This window comes from Daphnia pulicaria, chromosome 6, assembly GCF_021234035.1.
Source record: "Daphnia pulicaria isolate SC F1-1A chromosome 6, SC_F0-13Bv2, whole genome shotgun sequence".
In the NCBI taxonomy this organism is placed as follows: Eukaryota; Metazoa; Arthropoda; class Branchiopoda; order Diplostraca; family Daphniidae; genus Daphnia; species Daphnia pulicaria.
The window spans coordinates 7,115,036-7,132,803 of NC_060918.1; the positions used below are offsets into that span (position 1 = coordinate 7,115,036).

A 17,768-nucleotide genomic window follows, 5' to 3' on the forward strand; every position below is an offset into this window, starting at 1 on the left:
CTTGAAATTTTTTTTCAATCACGATGGTTACCAGTCCAAATTCGTAGATCAAAAATTTCAATGACACAGGGATAGGTTCAATTCATCTATAGGAATGATTCTGGATGAATTCCATTGAGAGTTTTTCAAAGTTTATCGCGTTTTTTTATTCGCGATGGTTACCAGTCCAAATTCAATGAACAAACATTTCAATCACTTTGAAGTGATTTTCTATTCATCCATTGGGACTGGGAGGGTAAATTTTCATTTTTGAATGTCAACGGCCATATCACGTAGAACGCACCTGGTCTCGTCAGCTCCCAGAAGTTAAGTTACGTCGAGTCCCGTTAGCACTTGGAAGGGTGACCGCTTGGGAATACGGAATGTCGTTGGCGATGAATAGTTTGTTTTCAATAACAAATTTCTTGAAATTTTTTTTCAATCACGATGGTTACCAGTCCAAATTCGTCGATCAAAAATTTCAATGACACAGGGATAGGTTCAATTCATCTATAGGAATGATTCTGGATGAATTCCATTGAGAGTTTTTCAAAGTTTATCGCGTTTTTTTATTCGCGATGGTTACCAGTCCAAATTCAATGAACAAACATTTCAATCACTTTGAAGTGATTTTCTATTCATCCATTTGGACTGGGAGGGTAAATTTTCATTTTTGAATGTCAACGGCCATATCACATAGAACGCACCTGGTCTCGTCAGCTCCCAGAAGTTAAGTTACGTCGAGTCCCGTTAGCACTTGGAAGGGTGACCGCTTGGGAATACGGAATGTCGTTGGCGATGAATAGTTTGTTTTCAATAACAAATTTCTTGAAATTTTTTTTCAATCACGATGGTTACCAGTCCAAATTCGTAGATCAAAAATTTCAATGACACAGGGATAGGTTCAATTCATCTATAGGAATGATTCTGGATGAATTCCATTGAGAGTTTTTCAAAGTTTATCGCGTTTTTTTATTCGCGATGGTTACCAGTCCGAATTCAATGAACAAACATTTCAATCACTTTGAAGTGATTTTCTATTCATCCATTGGGACTGGGAGGGTAAATTTTCATTTTTGAATGTCAACGGCCATATCACGTAGAACGCACCTGGTCTCGTCAGCTCCCAGAAGTTAAGTTACGTCGAGTCCCGTTAGTACTTGGAAGGGTGACCGCTTGGGAATACGGAATGTCGTTGGCGATGAATAGTTTGTTTTCAATAACAAATTTCTTTAAATTTTTTTTCAATCACGATGGTTACCAGTCCAAATTCGTAGATCAAAAATTTCAATGACACAGGGATAGGTTCAATTCATCTATAGGAATGATTCTGGATGAATTCCATTGAGAGTTTTTCAAATTTTATCGCGTTTTTTCATTCGCGATGGTTACCAGTCCGAATTCAATGAACAAACATTTCTATCACTTTGAAGTGATTTTCTATTCATCCATTGGGACTGGGAGGGTAAATTTTAATTTTTGAATGTCAACGGCCATATCACGTAGAACGCACCTGGTCTCGTCAGCTCCCAGAAGTTAAGTTACGTCGAGTCCTGTTAGCACTTGGAAGGGTGACCGCTTGGGAATACGGAATGTCGTTGGCGATGAATAGTTTGTTTTCAATAACAAATTTCTTGAAATTTTTTTTCAATCACGATGGTTACCAGTCCAAATTCGTAGATCAAAAATTTCAATGACACAGGGATGGGTTCAATTCATCTATAGGAATGATTCTGGATGAATTCCATTGAGAGTTTTTCAAAGTTTATCGCGTTTTTTTAATCGCGATGATTCCCAGTCCGAATTCAATGAACAAACATTCCAATCACTTTGAAGTAATTTTCTATTCATCCATTGGGACTGGGAGGGTAAATTTTCATTTTTGAATGTCAACGGCCATATCACGTAGAACGCACCTGGTCTCGTCAGCTCCCAGAAGTTAAGTTACGTCGAGTCCCGTTAGTACTTGGAAGGGTGACCGCTTGGGAATACGGGATGTCGTTGGCGATGAATAGTTTGTTTTCAATAACAAATTTCTTGAAATTTTTTTTCAATCACGATGGTTACCAGTCCAAATTCGTCGATCAAAAATTTCAATGACACAGGGATAGGTTCAATTCATCTATAGGAATGATTCTGGATGAATTCCATTGAGAGTTTTTCAAAGTTTATCGCGTTTTTTTATTCGCGATGGTTACCAGTCCAAATTCAATGAACAAACATTTCAATCACTTTGAAGTGATTTTCTATTCATCCATTTGGACTGGGAGGGTAAATTTTCATTTTTGAATGTCAACGGCCATATCACATAGAACGCACCTGGTCTCGTCAGCTCCCAGAAGTTAAGTTACGTCGAGTCCCGTTAGCACTTGGAAGGGTGACCGCTTGGGAATACGGAATGTCGTTGGCGATGAATAGTTTGTTTTCAATAACAAATTTCTTGAAATTTTTTTTCAATCACGATGGTTACCAGTCCAAATTCGTCGATCAAAAATTTCAATGACACAGGGATAGGTTCAATTCATCTATAGGAATGATTCTGGATGAATTCCATTGAGAGTTTTTCAAAGTTTATCGCGTTTTTTTAATCGCGATGGTTACCAGTCCAAATTCAATGAACAAACATTTCAATCACTTTGAAGTGATTTTCTATTCATCCATTTGGACTGGGAGGGTAAATTTTCATTTTTGAATGTCAACGGCCATATCACATAGAACGCACCTGGTCTCGTCAGCTCCCAGAAGTTAAGTTACGTCGAGTCCCGTTAGCACTTGGAAGGGTGACCGCTTGGGAATACGGAATGTCGTTGGCGATGAATAGTTTGTTTTCAATAACAAATTTCTTGAAATTTTTTTTCAATCACGATGGTTACCAGTCCAAATTCGTAGATCAAAAATTTCAATGACACAGGGATAGGTTCAATTCATCTATAGGAATGATTCTGGATGAATTCCATTGAGAGTTTTTCAAAGTTTATCGCGTTTTTTTATTCGCGATGGTTACCAGTCCAAATTCAATGAACAAACATTTCAATCACTTTGAAGTGATTTTCTATTCATCCATTGGGACTGGGAGGGTAAATTTTCATTTTTGAATGTCAACGGCCATATCACGTAGAACGCACCTGGTCTCGTCAGCTCCCAGAAGTTAAGTTACGTCGAGTCCCGTTAGCACTTGGAAGGGTGACCGCTTGGGAATACGGAATGTCGTTGGCGATGAATAGTTTGTTTTCAATAACAAATTTCTTGAAATTTTTTTTCAATCACGATGGTTACCAGTCCAAATTCGTCGATCAAAAATTTCAATGACACAGGGATAGGTTCAATTCATCTATAGGAATGATTCTGGATGAATTCCATTGAGAGTTTTTCAAAGTTTATCGCGTTTTTTTATTCGCGATGGTTACCAGTCCAAATTCAATGAACAAACATTTCAATCACTTTGAAGTGATTTTCTATTCATCCATTTGGACTGGGAGGGTAAATTTTCATTTTTGAATGTCAACGGCCATATCACATAGAACGCACCTGGTCTCGTCAGCTCCCAGAAGTTAAGTTACGTCGAGTCCCGTTAGCACTTGGAAGGGTGACCGCTTGGGAATACGGAATGTCGTTGGCGATGAATAGTTTGTTTTCAATAACAAATTTCTTGAAATTTTTTTTCAATCACGATGGTTACCAGTCCAAATTCGTAGATCAAAAATTTCAATGACACAGGGATAGGTTCAATTCATCTATAGGAATGATTCTGGATGAATTCCATTGAGAGTTTTTCAAAGTTTATCGCGTTTTTTTATTCGCGATGGTTACCAGTCCAAATTCAATGAACAAACATTTCAATCACTTTGAAGTGATTTTCTATTCATCCATTGGGACTGGGAGGGTAAATTTTCATTTTTGAATGTCAACGGCCATATCACGTAGAACGCACCTGGTCTCGTCAGCTCCCAGAAGTTAAGTTACGTCGAGTCCCGTTAGCACTTGGAAGGGTGACCGCTTGGGAATACGGAATGTCGTTGGCGATGAATAGTTTGTTTTCAATAACAAATTTCTTGAAATTTTTTTTCAATCACGATGGTTACCAGTCCAAATTCGTCGATCAAAAATTTCAATGACACAGGGATAGGTTCAATTCATCTATAGGAATGATTCTGGATGAATTCCATTGAGAGTTTTTCAAAGTTTATCGCGTTTTTTTATTCGCGATGGTTACCAGTCCAAATTCAATGAACAAACATTTCAATCACTTTGAAGTGATTTTCTATTCATCCATTTGGACTGGGAGGGTAAATTTTCATTTTTGAATGTCAACGGCCATATCACATAGAACGCACCTGGTCTCGTCAGCTCCCAGAAGTTAAGTTACGTCGAGTCCCGTTAGCACTTGGAAGGGTGACCGCTTGGGAATACGGAATGTCGTTGGCGATGAATAGTTTGTTTTCAATAACAAATTTCTTGAAATTTTTTTTCAATCACGATGGTTACCAGTCCAAATTCGTAGATCAAAAATTTCAATGACACAGGGATAGGTTCAATTCATCTATAGGAATGATTCTGGATGAATTCCATTGAGAGTTTTTCAAAGTTTATCGCGTTTTTTTATTCGCGATGGTTACCAGTCCAAATTCAATGAACAAACATTTCAATCACTTTGAAGTGATTTTCTATTCATCCATTGGGACTGGGAGGGTAAATTTTCATTTTTGAATGTCAACGGCCATATCACGTAGAACGCACCTGGTCTCGTCAGCTCCCAGAAGTTAAGTTACGTCGAGTCCCGTTAGCACTTGGAAGGGTGACCGCTTGGGAATACGGAATGTCGTTGGCGATGAATAGTTTGTTTTCAATAACAAATTTCTTGAAATTTTTTTTCAATCACGATGGTTACCAGTCCAAATTCGTCGATCAAAAATTTCAATGACACAGGGATAGGTTCAATTCATCTATAGGAATGATTCTGGATGAATTCCATTGAGAGTTTTTCAAAGTTTATCGCGTTTTTTTATTCGCGATGGTTACCAGTCCAAATTCAATGAACAAACATTTCAATCACTTTGAAGTGATTTTCTATTCATCCATTTGGACTGGGAGGGTAAATTTTCATTTTTGAATGTCAACGGCCATATCACATAGAACGCACCTGGTCTCGTCAGCTCCCAGAAGTTAAGTTACGTCGAGTCCCGTTAGCACTTGGAAGGGTGACCGCTTGGGAATACGGAATGTCGTTGGCGATGAATAGTTTGTTTTCAATAACAAATTTCTTGAAATTTTTTTTCAATCACGATGGTTACCAGTCCAAATTCGTAGATCAAAAATTTCAATGACACAGGGATAGGTTCAATTCATCTATAGGAATGATTCTGGATGAATTCCATTGAGAGTTTTTCAAAGTTTATCGCGTTTTTTTATTCGCGATGGTTACCAGTCCAAATTCAATGAACAAACATTTCAATCACTTTGAAGTGATTTTCTATTCATCCATTGGGACTGGGAGGGTAAATTTTCATTTTTGAATGTCAACGGCCATATCACGTAGAACGCACCTGGTCTCGTCAGCTCCCAGAAGTTAAGTTACGTCGAGTCCTGTTAGCACTTGGAAGGGTGACCGCTTGGGAATACGGAATGTCGTTGGCGATGAATAGTTTGTTTTCAATAACAAATTTCTTGAAATTTTTTTTCAATCACGATGGTTACCAGTCCAAATTCGTAGATCAAAAATTTCAATGACACAGGGATAGGTTCAATTCATCTATAGGAATGATTCTGGATGAATTCCATTGAGAGTTTTTCAAAGTTTATCGCGTTTTTTTATTCGCGATGGTTACCAGTCCAAATTCAATGAACAAACATTTCAATCACTTTGAAGTGATTTTCTATTCATCCATTGGGACTGGGAGGGTAAATTTTCATTTTTGAATGTCAACGGCCATATCACGTAGAACGCACCTGGTCTCGTCAGCTCCCAGAAGTTAAGTTACGTCGAGTCCTGTTAGCACTTGGAAGGGTGACCGCTTGGGAATACGGAATGTCGTTGGCGATGAATAGTTTGTTTTCAATAACAAATTTCTTGAAATTTTTTTTCAATCACGATGGTTACCAGTCCAAATTCGTAGATCAAAAATTTCAATGACACAGGGATGGGTTCAATTCATCTATAGGAATGATTCTGGATGAATTCCATTGAGAGTTTTTCAAAGTTTATCGCGTTTTTTTAATCGCGATGATTCCCAGTCCGAATTCAATGAACAAACATTCCAATCACTTTGAAGTAATTTTCTATTCATCCATTGGGACTGGGAGGGTAAATTTTCATTTTTGAATGTCAACGGCCATATCACGTAGAACGCACCTGGTCTCGTCAGCTCCCAGAAGTTAAGTTACGTCGAGTCCCGTTAGTACTTGGAAGGGTGACCGCTTGGGAATACGGGATGTCGTTGGCGATGAATAGTTTGTTTTCAATAACAAATTTCGTGAAATTTTTTTTCAATCACGATGGTTACCAGTCCAAATTCGTCGATCAAAAATTTCAATGACACAGGGATAGGTTCAATTCATCTATAGGAATGATTCTGGATGAATTCCATTGAGAGTTTTTCAAAGTTTATCGCGTTTTTTTATTCGCGATGGTTACCAGTCCAAATTCAATGAACAAACATTTCAATCACTTTGAAGTGATTTTCTATTCATCCATTTGGACTGGGAGGGTAAATTTTCATTTTTGAATGTCAACGGCCATATCACATAGAACGCACCTGGTCTCGTCAGCTCCCAGAAGTTAAGTTACGTCGAGTCCCGTTAGCACTTGGAAGGGTGACCGCTTGGGAATACGGAATGTCGTTGGCGATGAATAGTTTGTTTTCAATAACAAATTTCTTGAAATTTTTTTTCAATCACGATGGTTACCAGTCCAAATTCGTCGATCAAAAATTTCAATGACACAGGGATAGGTTCAATTCATCTATAGGAATGATTCTGGATGAATTCCATTGAGAGTTTTTCAAAGTTTATCGCGTTTTTTTATTCGCGATGGTTACCAGTCCAAATTCAATGAACAAACATTTCAATCACTTTGAAGTGATTTTCTATTCATCCATTTGGACTGGGAGGGTAAATTTTCATTTTTGAATGTCAACGGCCATATCACATAGAACGCACCTGGTCTCGTCAGCTCCCAGAAGTTAAGTTACGTCGAGTCCCGTTAGCACTTGGAAGGGTGACCGCTTGGGAATACGGAATGTCGTTGGCGATGAATAGTTTGTTTTCAATAACAAATTTCTTGAAATTTTTTTTCAATCACGATGGTTACCAGTCCAAATTCGTCGATCAAAAATTTCAATGACACAGGGATAGGTTCAATTCATCTATAGGAATGATTCTGGATGAATTCCATTGAGAGTTTTTCAAAGTTTATCGCGTTTTTTTATTCGCGATGGTTACCAGTCCAAATTCAATGAACAAACATTTCAATCACTTTGAAGTGATTTTCTATTCATCCATTTGGACTGGGAGGGTAAATTTTCATTTTTGAATGTCAACGGCCATATCACATAGAACGCACCTGGTCTCGTCAGCTCCCAGAAGTTAAGTTACGTCGAGTCCCGTTAGCACTTGGAAGGGTGACCGCTTGGGAATACGGAATGTCGTTGGCGATGAATAGTTTGTTTTCAATAACAAATTTCTTGAAATTTTTTTTCAATCACGATGGTTACCAGTCCAAATTCGTCGATCAAAAATTTCAATGACACAGGGATAGGTTCAATTCATCTATAGGAATGATTCTGGATGAATTCCATTGAGAGTTTTTCAAAGTTTATCGCGTTTTTTTATTCGCGATGGTTACCAGTCCAAATTCAATGAACAAACATTTCAATCACTTTGAAGTGATTTTCTATTCATCCATTTGGACTGGGAGGGTAAATTTTCATTTTTGAATGTCAACGGCCATATCACATAGAACGCACCTGGTCTCGTCAGCTCCCAGAAGTTAAGTTACGTCGAGTCCCGTTAGCACTTGGAAGGGTGACCGCTTGGGAATACGGAATGTCGTTGGCGATGAATAGTTTGTTTTCAATAACAAATTTCTTGAAATTTTTTTTCAATCACGATGGTTACCAGTCCAAATTCGTCGATCAAAAATTTCAATGACACAGGGATAGGTTCAATTCATCTATAGGAATGATTCTGGATGAATTCCATTGAGAGTTTTTCAAAGTTTATCGCGTTTTTTTATTCGCGATGGTTACCAGTCCAAATTCAATGAACAAACATTTCAATCACTTTGAAGTGATTTTCTATTCATCCATTTGGACTGGGAGGGTAAATTTTCATTTTTGAATGTCAACGGCCATATCACATAGAACGCACCTGGTCTCGTCAGCTCCCAGAAGTTAAGTTACGTCGAGTCCCGTTAGCACTTGGAAGGGTGACCGCTTGGGAATACGGAATGTCGTTGGCGATGAATAGTTTGTTTTCAATAACAAATTTCTTGAAATTTTTTTTCAATCACGATGGTTACCAGTCCAAATTCGTAGATCAAAAATTTCAATGACACAGGGATAGGTTCAATTCATCTATAGGAATGATTCTGGATGAATTCCATTGAGAGTTTTTCAAAGTTTATCGCGTTTTTTTATTCGCGATGGTTACCAGTCCAAATTCAATGAACAAACATTTCAATCACTTTGAAGTGATTTTCTATTCATCCATTGGGACTGGGAGGGTAAATTTTCATTTTTGAATGTCAACGGCCATATCACGTAGAACGCACCTGGTCTCGTCAGCTCCCAGAAGTTAAGTTACGTCGAGTCCCGTTAGCACTTGGAAGGGTGACCGCTTGGGAATACGGAATGTCGTTGGCGATGAATAGTTTGTTTTCAATAACAAATTTCTTGAAATTTTTTTTCAATCACGATGGTTACCAGTCCAAATTCGTAGATCAAAAATTTCAATGACACAGGGATAGGTTCAATTCATCTATAGGAATGATTCTGGATGAATTCCATTGAGAGTTTTTCAAAGTTTATCGCGTTTTTTTATTCGCGATGGTTACCAGTCCAAATTCAATGAACAAACATTTCAATCACTTTGAAGTGATTTTCTATTCATCCATTGGGACTGGGAGGGTAAATTTTCATTTTTGAATGTCAACGGCCATATCACGTAGAACGCACCTGGTCTCGTCAGCTCCCAGAAGTTAAGTTACGTCGAGTCCCGTTAGCACTTGGAAGGGTGACCGCTTGGGAATACGGAATGTCGTTGGCGATGAATAGTTTGTTTTCAATAACAAATTTCTTGAAATTTTTTTTCAATCACGATGGTTACCAGTCCAAATTCGTCGATCAAAAATTTCAATGACACAGGGATAGGTTCAATTCATCTATAGGAATGATTCTGGATGAATTCCATTGAGAGTTTTTCAAAGTTTATCGCGTTTTTTTATTCGCGATGGTTACCAGTCCAAATTCAATGAACAAACATTTCAATCACTTTGAAGTGATTTTCTATTCATCCATTGGGACTGGGAGGGTAAATTTTCATTTTTGAATGTCAACGGCCATATCACGTAGAACGCACCTGGTCTCGTCAGCTCCCAGAAGTTAAGTTACGTCGAGTCCCGTTAGCACTTGGAAGGGTGACCGCTTGGGAATACGGAATGTCGTTGGCGATGAATAGTTTGTTTTCAATAACAAATTTCTTGAAATTTTTTTTCAATCACGATGGTTACCAGTCCAAATTCGTCGATCAAAAATTTCAATGACACAGGGATAGGTTCAATTCATCTATAGGAATGATTCTGGATGAATTCCATTGAGAGTTTTTCAAAGTTTATCGCGTTTTTTTATTCGCGATGGTTACCAGTCCAAATTCAATGAACAAACATTTCAATCACTTTGAAGTGATTTTCTATTCATCCATTTGGACTGGGAGGGTAAATTTTCATTTTTGAATGTCAACGGCCATATCACATAGAACGCACCTGGTCTCGTCAGCTCCCAGAAGTTAAGTTACGTCGAGTCCCGTTAGCACTTGGAAGGGTGACCGCTTGGGAATACGGAATGTCGTTGGCGATGAATAGTTTGTTTTCAATAACAAATTTCTTGAAATTTTTTTTCAATCACGATGGTTACCAGTCCAAATTCGTAGATCAAAAATTTCAATGACACAGGGATAGGTTCAATTCATCTATAGGAATGATTCTGGATGAATTCCATTGAGAGTTTTTCAAAGTTTATCGCGTTTTTTTATTCGCGATGGTTACCAGTCCAAATTCAATGAACAAACATTTCAATCACTTTGAAGTGATTTTCTATTCATCCATTTGGACTTGGAGGATAAATTTTCATTTTTGAATGTCAACGGCCATATCACATAGAACGCACCTGGTCTCGTCAGCTCCCAAAAGTTAAGTTACGTCGAGTCCCGTTAGCACTTGGAAGGGTGACCGCTTGGGAATACGGAATGTCGTTGGCGATGAATAGTTTGTTTTCAATAACAAATTTCTTGAAATTTTTTTTCAATCACGATGGTTACCAGTCCAAATTCGTAGATCAAAAATTTCAATGACACAGGGATAGGTTCAATTCATCTATAGGAATGATTCTGGATGAATTCCATTGAGAGTTTTTCAAAGTTTATCGCGTTTTTTTATTCGCGATGGTTACCAGTCCAAATTCAATGAACAAACATTTCAATCACTTTGAAGTGATTTTCTATTCATCCATTGGGACTGGGAGGGTAAATTTTCATTGTTGAATGTCAACGGCCATATCACGTAGAACGCACCTGGTCTCGTCAGCTCCCAGAAGTTAAGTTACGTCGAGTCCCGTTAGCACTTGGAAGGGTGACCGCTTGGGAATACGGAATGTCGTTGGCGATGAATAGTTTGTTTTCAATAACAAATTTCTTGAAATTTTTTTTCAATCACGATGGTTACCAGTCCAAATTCGTCGATCAAAAATTTCAATGACACAGGGATAGGTTCAATTCATCTATAGGAATGATTCTGGATGAATTCCATTGAGAGTTTTTCAAAGTTTATCCTGTTTTTTTATTCGCGATGGTTACCAGTCCGAATTCAATGAACAAACATTTCAATCACTTTGAAGTGATTTTCTATTCATCCATTGGGACTGGGAGGGTAAATTTTCATTTTTGAATGTCAACGGCCATATCACGTAGAACGCACCTGGTCTCGTCAGCTCCCAGAAGTTAAGTTACGTCGAGTCCCGTTAGTACTTGGAAGGGTGACCGCTTGGGAATACGGAATGTCGTTGGCGATGAATAGTTTGTTTTCAATAACAAATTTCTTGAAATTTTTTTTCAATCACGATGGTTACCAGTCCAAATTCGTAGATCAAAAATTTCAATGACACAGGGATAGGTTCAATTCATCTATAGGAATGATTCTGGATGAATTCCATTGAGAGTTTTTCAAAGTTTATCGCGTTTTTTTATTCGCGATGGTTACCAGTCCGAATTCAATGAACAAACATTTCAATCACTTTGAAGTGATTTTCTATTCATCCATTGGGACTGGGAGGGTAAATTTTCATTTTTGAATGTCAACGGCCATATCACGTAGAACGCACCTGGTCTCGTCAGCTCCCAGAAGTTAAGTTACGTCGAGTCCCGTTAGTACTTGGAAGGGTGACCGCTTGGGAATACGGAATGTCGTTGGCGATGAATAGTTTGTTTTCAATAACAAATGTCTTGAAATTTTTTTTCAATCACAATGGTTACCAGTCCAAATTCGTAGATCAAAAATTTCAATGACACAGGGATAGGTTCAATTCATCTATAGGAATGATTCTGGATGAATTCCATTGAGAGTTTTTCAAAGTTTATCGCGTTTTTTTATTCGCGATGGTTACCAGTCCGAATTCAATGAACAAACATTTCAATCACTTTGAAGTGATTTTCTATTCATCCATTGGGACTGGGAGGGTAAATTTTCATTTTTGAATGTCAACGGCCATATCACGTAGAACGCACCTGGTCTCGTCAGCTCCCAGAAGTTAAGTTACGTCGAGTCCCGTTAGTACTTGGAAGGGTGACCGCTTGGGAATACGGAATGTCGTTGGCGATGAATAGTTTGTTTTCAATAACAAATTTCTTGAAATTTTTTTTCAATCACAATGGTTACCAGTCCAAATTCGTCGATCAAAAATTTCAATGACACAGGGATAGGTTCAATTCATCTATAGGAATGATTCTGGATGAATTCCATTGAGAGTTTTTCAAAGTTTATCGCGTTTTTTTATTCGCGATGGTTACCAGTCCGAATTCAATGAACAAACATTTCAATCACTTTGAAGTGATTTTCTATTCATCCATTGGGACTGGGAGGGTAAATTTTCATTTTTGAATGTCAACGGCCATATCACGTAGAACGCACCTGGTCTCGTCAGCTCCCAGAAGTTAAGTTACGTCGAATCCCGTTAGTACTTGGAAGGGTGACCGCTTGGGAATACGGAATGTCGTTGGCGATGAATAGTTTGTTTTCAATAACAAATTTCTTGAAATTTTTTTTCAATCACGATGGTTACCAGTCCAAATTCGTCGATCAAAAATTTCAATGACACAGGGATAGGTTCAATTCATCTATAGGAATGATTCTGGATGAATTCCATTGAGAGTTTTTCAAAGTTTATCGCGTTTTTTTATTCGCGATGGTTACCAGTCCGAATTCAATGAACAAACATTTCATTCACTTTGAAGTGATTTTCTATTCATCCATTGGGTGTGGGAGGGTAAATTTTCATTTTTGAATGTCAACGGCCATATCACGTAGAACGCACCTGGTCTCGTCAGCTCCCAGAAGTTAAGTTACGTCGAGTCCCGTTAGTACTTGGAAGGGTGACCGCTTGGGAATACGGAATGTCGTTGGCGATGAATAGTTTGTTTTCAATAACAAATGTCTTGAAATTTTTTTTCAATCACAATGGTTACCAGTCCAAATTCGTAGATCAAAAATTTCAATGACACAGGGATAGGTTCAATTCATCTATAGGAATGATTCTGGATGAATTCCATTGAGAGTTTTTCAAAGTTTATCGCGTTTTTTTATTCGCGATGGTTACCAGTCCGAATTCAATGAACAAACATTTCAATCACTTTGAAGTGATTTTCTATTCATCCATTGGGACTGGGAGGGTAAATTTTCATTTTTGAATGTCAACGGCCATATCACGTAGAACGCACCTGGTCTCGTCAGCTCCCAGAAGTTAAGTTACGTCGAGTCCCGTTAGTACTTGGAAGGGTGACCGCTTGGGAATATGGAATGTCGGTGGCGATGAATAGTTTGTTTTCAATAACAAATTTCTTGAAATTTTTTTTCAATCACGATGGTTACCAGTCCAAATTCGTCGATCAAAAATTTCAATGACACAGGGATAGGTTCAATTCATCTATAGGAATGATTCTGGATGAATTCCATTGAGAGTTTTTCAAAGTTTATCGCGTTTTTTTATTCGCGATGGTTACCAGTCCGAATTCAATGAACAAACATTTCAATCACTTTGAAGTGATTTTCTATTCATCCATTGGGTGTGGGAGGGTAAATTTTCATTTTTGAATGTCAACGGCCATATCACGTAGAACGCACCTGGTCTCGTCAGCTCCCAGAAGTTAAGTTACGTCGAGTCCCGTTAGTACTTGGAAGGGTGACCGCTTGGGAATACGGAATGTCGTTGGCGATGAATAGTTTGTTTTCAATAACAAATTTCTTGAAATTTTTTTTCAATCACGATGGTTACCAGTCCAAATTCGTAGATCAAATATTTCAATGACACAGGGATAGGTTCAATTCATCTATAGGAATGATTCTGGATGAATTCCATTGAGAGTTTTTCAAAGTTTATCGCGTTTTTTTATTCGCGATGGTTACCAGTCCAAATTCAATGAACAAACATTTCAATCACTTTGAAGTGATTTTCTATTCATCCATTGGGACTGGGAGGGTAAATTTTCATTTTTGAATGTCAACGGCCATATCACGTAGAACGCACCTGGTCTCGTCAGCTCCCAGAAGTTAAGTTACGTCGAGTCCCGTTAGTACTTGGAAGGGTGACCGCTTGGGAATACGGAATGTCGTTGGCGATGAATAGTTTGTTTTCAATAACAAATTTCTTGAAATTTTTTTTCAATCACGATGGTTACCAGTCCAAATTCGTCGATCAAAAATTTCAATGACACAGGGATAGGTTCAATTCATCTATAGGAATGATTCTGGATGAATTCCATTGAGAGTTTTTCAAAGTTTATCGCGTTTTTTTATTCGCGATGGTTACCAGTCCGAATTCAATGAACAAACATTTCATTCACTTTGAAGTGATTTTCTATTCATCCATTGGGTGTGGGAGGGTAAATTTTCATTTTTGAATGTCAACGGCCATATCACGTAGAACGCACCTGGTCTCGTCAGCTCCCAGAAGTTAAGTTACGTCGAGTCCCGTTAGTACTTGGAAGGGTGACCGCTTGGGAATACGGAATGTCGTTGGCGATGAATAGTTTGTTTTCAATAACAAATGTCTTGAAATTTTTTTTCAATCACAATGGTTACCAGTCCAAATTCGTAGATCAAAAATTTCAATGACACAGGGATAGGTTCAATTCATCTATAGGAATGATTCTGGATGAATTCCATTGAGAGTTTTTCAAAGTTTATCGCGTTTTTTTATTCGCGATGGTTACCAGTCCGAATTCAATGAACAAACATTTCAATCACTTTGACGTGATTTTCTATTCATCCATTGGGACTGGGAGGGTAAATTTTCATTTTTGAATGTCAACGGCCATATCACGTAGAACGCACCTGGTCTCGTCAGCTCCCAGAAGTTAAGTTACGTCGAGTCCCGTTAGTACTTGGAAGGGTGACCGCTTGGGAATATGGAATGTCGGTGGCGATGAATAGTTTGTTTTCAATAACAAATTTCTTGAAATTTTTTTTCAATCACGATGGTTACCAGTCCAAATTCGTCGATCAAAAATTTCAATGACACAGGGATAGGTTCAATTCATCTATAGGAATGATTCTGGATGAATTCCATTGAGAGTTTTTCAAAGTTTATCGCGTTTTTTTATTCGCGATGGTTACCAGTCCGAATTCAATGAACAAACATTTCAATCACTTTGAAGTGATTTTCTATTCATCCATTGGGTGTGGGAGGGTAAATTTTCATTTTTGAATGTCAACGGCCATATCACGTAGAACGCACCTGGTCTCGTCAGCTCCCAGAAGTTAAGTTACGTCGAGTCCCGTTAGTACTTGGAAGGGTGACCGCTTGGGAATACGGAATGTCGTTGGCGATGAATAGTTTGTTTTCAATAACAAATTTCTTGAAATTTTTTTTCAATCACGATGGTTACCAGTCCAAATTCGTAGATCAAATATTTCAATGACACAGGGATAGGTTCAATTCATCTATAGGAATGATTCTGGATGAATTCCATTGAGAGTTTTTCAAAGTTTATCGCGTTTTTTTATTCGCGATGGTTACCAGTCCAAATTCAATGAACAAACATTTCTATCACTTTGAAGTGATTTTCTATTCATCCATTGGGACTGGGAGGGTAAATTTTCATTTTTGAATGTCAACGGCCATATCACGTAGAACGCACCTGGTCTCGTCAGCTCCCAGAAGTTAAGTTACGTCGAGTCCCGTTAGTACTTGGAAGGGTGACCGCTTGGGAATACGGAATGTCGTTGGCGATGAATAGTTTGTTTTCAATAACAAATTTCTTGAATTTTTTTTTCAATCACGATGGTTACCAGTCCAAATTCGTCGATCAAAAATTTCAATGACACAGGGATAGGTCCAATTCATCTATAGGAATGATTCTGGATGAATTCCATTGAGAGTTTTTCAAAGTTTATCGCGTTTTTTTATTCGCGATGGTTACCAGTCCGAATTCAATGAACAAACATTTCAATCACTTTGAAGTGATTTTCTATTCATCCATTGGGACTGGGAGGCTAAATTTTCATTTTTGAATGTCAACGGCCATATCACGTAGAACGCACCTGGTCTCGTCAGCTCCCAGAAGTTAAGTTACGTCAGGCCCCTTAGTACTTGGAAGGGTGACCGCTTGGGAATATGGAATGTCGTTGGCGATGAATAGTTTGTTTTCAATAACAAATTTCTTGAAATTTTTTTTCAATCACGATGGTTACCAGTCCAAATTCGTCGATCAAAAATTTCAATGACACAGGGATAGGTTCAATTCATCTATAGGAATGATTCTGGATGAATTCCATTGAGAGTTTTTCAAAGTTTATCGCGTTTTTTTATTCGCGATGGTTACCAGTCCGAATTCAATGAACAAACATTTCAATCACTTTGAAGTGATTTTCTATTCATCCATTGGGACTGGGAGGGTAAATTTTCATTTTTGAATGTCAACGGCCATATCACGTAGAACGCACCTGGTCTCGTCAGCTACCAGAAGTTAAGTTACGTCGAGTCCCGTTAGTACTTGGAAGGGTGACCGCTTGGGAATACGGAATGTCGTTGGCGATGAATAGTTTGTTTTCAATAACAAATTTCTTGAAATTTTTTTTCAATCACGATGGTTACCAGTCCAAATTCGTAGATCAAAAATTTCAATGACACAGGGATAGGTTCAATTCATCTATAGGAATAATTCTGGATGAATTCCATTGAGAGTTTTTCAAAGTTTATCGCGTTTTTTTATTCGCGATGGTTACCAGTCCGAATTCAATGAACAAACATTTCAATCACTTTGAAGTGATTTTCTATTCATCCATTGGGACTGGGAGGGTAAATTTTCATTTTTGAATGTCAACGGCCATATCACGTAGAACGCACCTGGTCTCGTCAGCTACCAGAAGTTAAGTTACGTCGAGTCCCGTTAGTACTTGGAAGGGTGACCGCTTGGGAATACGGAATGTCGTTGGCGATGAATAGTTTGTTTTCAATAACAAATTTCTTGAAATTTTTTTTCAATCACGATGGTTACCAGTCCAAATTCGTAGATCAAAAATTTCAATGACACAGGGATAGGTTCAATTCATCTATAGGAATAATTCTGGATGAATTCCATTGAGAGTTTTTCAAAGTTTATCGCGTTTTTTTATTCGCGATGGTTACCAGTCCAAATTCAATGAACAAACATTTCTATCACTTTGAAGTGATTTTCTATTCATCCATTGGGACTGGGAGGGTAAATTTTCATTTTTGAATGTCAACGGCCATATCACGTAGAACGCACCTGGTCTCGTCAGCTCCCAGAAGTTAAGTTACGTCGAGTCCCGTTAGTACTTGGAAGGGTGACCGCTTGGGAATACGGAATGTCGTTGGCGATGAATAGTTTGTTTTCAATAACAAATTTCTTGAATTTTTTTTTCAATCACGATGGTTACCAGTCCAAATTCGTCGATCAAAAATTTCAATGACACAGGGATAGGTCCAATTCATCTATAGGAATAATTCTGGATGAATTCCATTGAGAGTTTTTCAAAGTTTATCGCGTTTTTTTATTCGCGATGGTTACCAGTCCAAATTCAATGAACAAACATTTCTATCACTTTGAAGTGATTTTCTATTCATCCATTGGGACTGGGAGGGTAAATTTTCATTTTTGAATGTCAACGGCCATATCACGTAGAACGCACCTGGTCTCGTCAGCTCCCAGAAGTTAAGTTACGTCGAGTCCCGTTAGTACTTGGAAGGGTGACCGCTTGGGAATACGGAATGTCGTTGGCGATGAATAGTTTGTTTTCAATAACAAATTTCTTGAATTTTTTTTTCAATCACGATGGTTACCAGTCC

At 38.1% G+C, this 17,768-nt stretch overlaps 44 pseudogenes; all 44 read left to right on the forward strand.

Annotated features, from left to right (window-relative positions):
• Nucleotides 1–255: 255 nt before the first annotated feature.
• On the forward strand, nucleotides 256–374 carry LOC124345865 (annotated as a pseudogene).
• Nucleotides 375–658: 284 nt separating this feature from the next.
• LOC124345985 lies at nucleotides 659–777 on the forward strand (annotated as a pseudogene).
• Nucleotides 778–1,061: 284 nt separating this feature from the next.
• LOC124345102 lies at nucleotides 1,062–1,180 on the forward strand (annotated as a pseudogene).
• Nucleotides 1,181–1,464: 284 nt separating this feature from the next.
• On the forward strand, nucleotides 1,465–1,583 carry LOC124345933 (annotated as a pseudogene).
• A 284-nt stretch (nucleotides 1,584–1,867) lies between these two features.
• LOC124346422 lies at nucleotides 1,868–1,986 on the forward strand (annotated as a pseudogene).
• Nucleotides 1,987–2,270: 284 nt separating this feature from the next.
• Nucleotides 2,271–2,389, forward strand: LOC124345986 (annotated as a pseudogene).
• Nucleotides 2,390–2,673: 284 nt separating this feature from the next.
• LOC124345987 lies at nucleotides 2,674–2,792 on the forward strand (annotated as a pseudogene).
• Nucleotides 2,793–3,076: 284 nt separating this feature from the next.
• LOC124345866 lies at nucleotides 3,077–3,195 on the forward strand (annotated as a pseudogene).
• A 284-nt stretch (nucleotides 3,196–3,479) lies between these two features.
• On the forward strand, nucleotides 3,480–3,598 carry LOC124345989 (annotated as a pseudogene).
• Nucleotides 3,599–3,882: 284 nt separating this feature from the next.
• On the forward strand, nucleotides 3,883–4,001 carry LOC124345867 (annotated as a pseudogene).
• Nucleotides 4,002–4,285: 284 nt separating this feature from the next.
• LOC124345990 lies at nucleotides 4,286–4,404 on the forward strand (annotated as a pseudogene).
• A 284-nt stretch (nucleotides 4,405–4,688) lies between these two features.
• LOC124345868 lies at nucleotides 4,689–4,807 on the forward strand (annotated as a pseudogene).
• A 284-nt stretch (nucleotides 4,808–5,091) lies between these two features.
• On the forward strand, nucleotides 5,092–5,210 carry LOC124345991 (annotated as a pseudogene).
• Nucleotides 5,211–5,494: 284 nt separating this feature from the next.
• Nucleotides 5,495–5,613, forward strand: LOC124345934 (annotated as a pseudogene).
• Nucleotides 5,614–5,897: 284 nt separating this feature from the next.
• Nucleotides 5,898–6,016, forward strand: LOC124345935 (annotated as a pseudogene).
• A 284-nt stretch (nucleotides 6,017–6,300) lies between these two features.
• LOC124346423 lies at nucleotides 6,301–6,419 on the forward strand (annotated as a pseudogene).
• Nucleotides 6,420–6,703: 284 nt separating this feature from the next.
• Nucleotides 6,704–6,822, forward strand: LOC124345992 (annotated as a pseudogene).
• A 284-nt stretch (nucleotides 6,823–7,106) lies between these two features.
• LOC124345993 lies at nucleotides 7,107–7,225 on the forward strand (annotated as a pseudogene).
• A 284-nt stretch (nucleotides 7,226–7,509) lies between these two features.
• LOC124345994 lies at nucleotides 7,510–7,628 on the forward strand (annotated as a pseudogene).
• A 284-nt stretch (nucleotides 7,629–7,912) lies between these two features.
• LOC124345995 lies at nucleotides 7,913–8,031 on the forward strand (annotated as a pseudogene).
• Nucleotides 8,032–8,315: 284 nt separating this feature from the next.
• On the forward strand, nucleotides 8,316–8,434 carry LOC124345996 (annotated as a pseudogene).
• A 284-nt stretch (nucleotides 8,435–8,718) lies between these two features.
• On the forward strand, nucleotides 8,719–8,837 carry LOC124345870 (annotated as a pseudogene).
• A 284-nt stretch (nucleotides 8,838–9,121) lies between these two features.
• Nucleotides 9,122–9,240, forward strand: LOC124345871 (annotated as a pseudogene).
• A 284-nt stretch (nucleotides 9,241–9,524) lies between these two features.
• LOC124345873 lies at nucleotides 9,525–9,643 on the forward strand (annotated as a pseudogene).
• A 284-nt stretch (nucleotides 9,644–9,927) lies between these two features.
• On the forward strand, nucleotides 9,928–10,046 carry LOC124345997 (annotated as a pseudogene).
• A 284-nt stretch (nucleotides 10,047–10,330) lies between these two features.
• LOC124346140 lies at nucleotides 10,331–10,449 on the forward strand (annotated as a pseudogene).
• A 284-nt stretch (nucleotides 10,450–10,733) lies between these two features.
• LOC124345874 lies at nucleotides 10,734–10,852 on the forward strand (annotated as a pseudogene).
• Nucleotides 10,853–11,136: 284 nt separating this feature from the next.
• On the forward strand, nucleotides 11,137–11,255 carry LOC124345104 (annotated as a pseudogene).
• A 284-nt stretch (nucleotides 11,256–11,539) lies between these two features.
• On the forward strand, nucleotides 11,540–11,658 carry LOC124345105 (annotated as a pseudogene).
• Nucleotides 11,659–11,942: 284 nt separating this feature from the next.
• LOC124345106 lies at nucleotides 11,943–12,061 on the forward strand (annotated as a pseudogene).
• Nucleotides 12,062–12,345: 284 nt separating this feature from the next.
• On the forward strand, nucleotides 12,346–12,464 carry LOC124345550 (annotated as a pseudogene).
• A 284-nt stretch (nucleotides 12,465–12,748) lies between these two features.
• LOC124345107 lies at nucleotides 12,749–12,867 on the forward strand (annotated as a pseudogene).
• A 284-nt stretch (nucleotides 12,868–13,151) lies between these two features.
• On the forward strand, nucleotides 13,152–13,270 carry LOC124345886 (annotated as a pseudogene).
• Nucleotides 13,271–13,554: 284 nt separating this feature from the next.
• On the forward strand, nucleotides 13,555–13,673 carry LOC124345108 (annotated as a pseudogene).
• A 284-nt stretch (nucleotides 13,674–13,957) lies between these two features.
• LOC124345109 lies at nucleotides 13,958–14,076 on the forward strand (annotated as a pseudogene).
• A 284-nt stretch (nucleotides 14,077–14,360) lies between these two features.
• On the forward strand, nucleotides 14,361–14,479 carry LOC124345110 (annotated as a pseudogene).
• Nucleotides 14,480–14,763: 284 nt separating this feature from the next.
• LOC124345887 lies at nucleotides 14,764–14,882 on the forward strand (annotated as a pseudogene).
• Nucleotides 14,883–15,166: 284 nt separating this feature from the next.
• Nucleotides 15,167–15,285, forward strand: LOC124345111 (annotated as a pseudogene).
• A 284-nt stretch (nucleotides 15,286–15,569) lies between these two features.
• Nucleotides 15,570–15,688, forward strand: LOC124345112 (annotated as a pseudogene).
• Nucleotides 15,689–15,972: 284 nt separating this feature from the next.
• LOC124346211 lies at nucleotides 15,973–16,090 on the forward strand (annotated as a pseudogene).
• A 284-nt stretch (nucleotides 16,091–16,374) lies between these two features.
• On the forward strand, nucleotides 16,375–16,493 carry LOC124345767 (annotated as a pseudogene).
• Nucleotides 16,494–16,777: 284 nt separating this feature from the next.
• On the forward strand, nucleotides 16,778–16,896 carry LOC124345768 (annotated as a pseudogene).
• Nucleotides 16,897–17,180: 284 nt separating this feature from the next.
• LOC124345113 lies at nucleotides 17,181–17,299 on the forward strand (annotated as a pseudogene).
• A 284-nt stretch (nucleotides 17,300–17,583) lies between these two features.
• LOC124345116 lies at nucleotides 17,584–17,702 on the forward strand (annotated as a pseudogene).
• The last annotated feature ends 66 nt before the right edge of the window (nucleotides 17,703–17,768 follow it).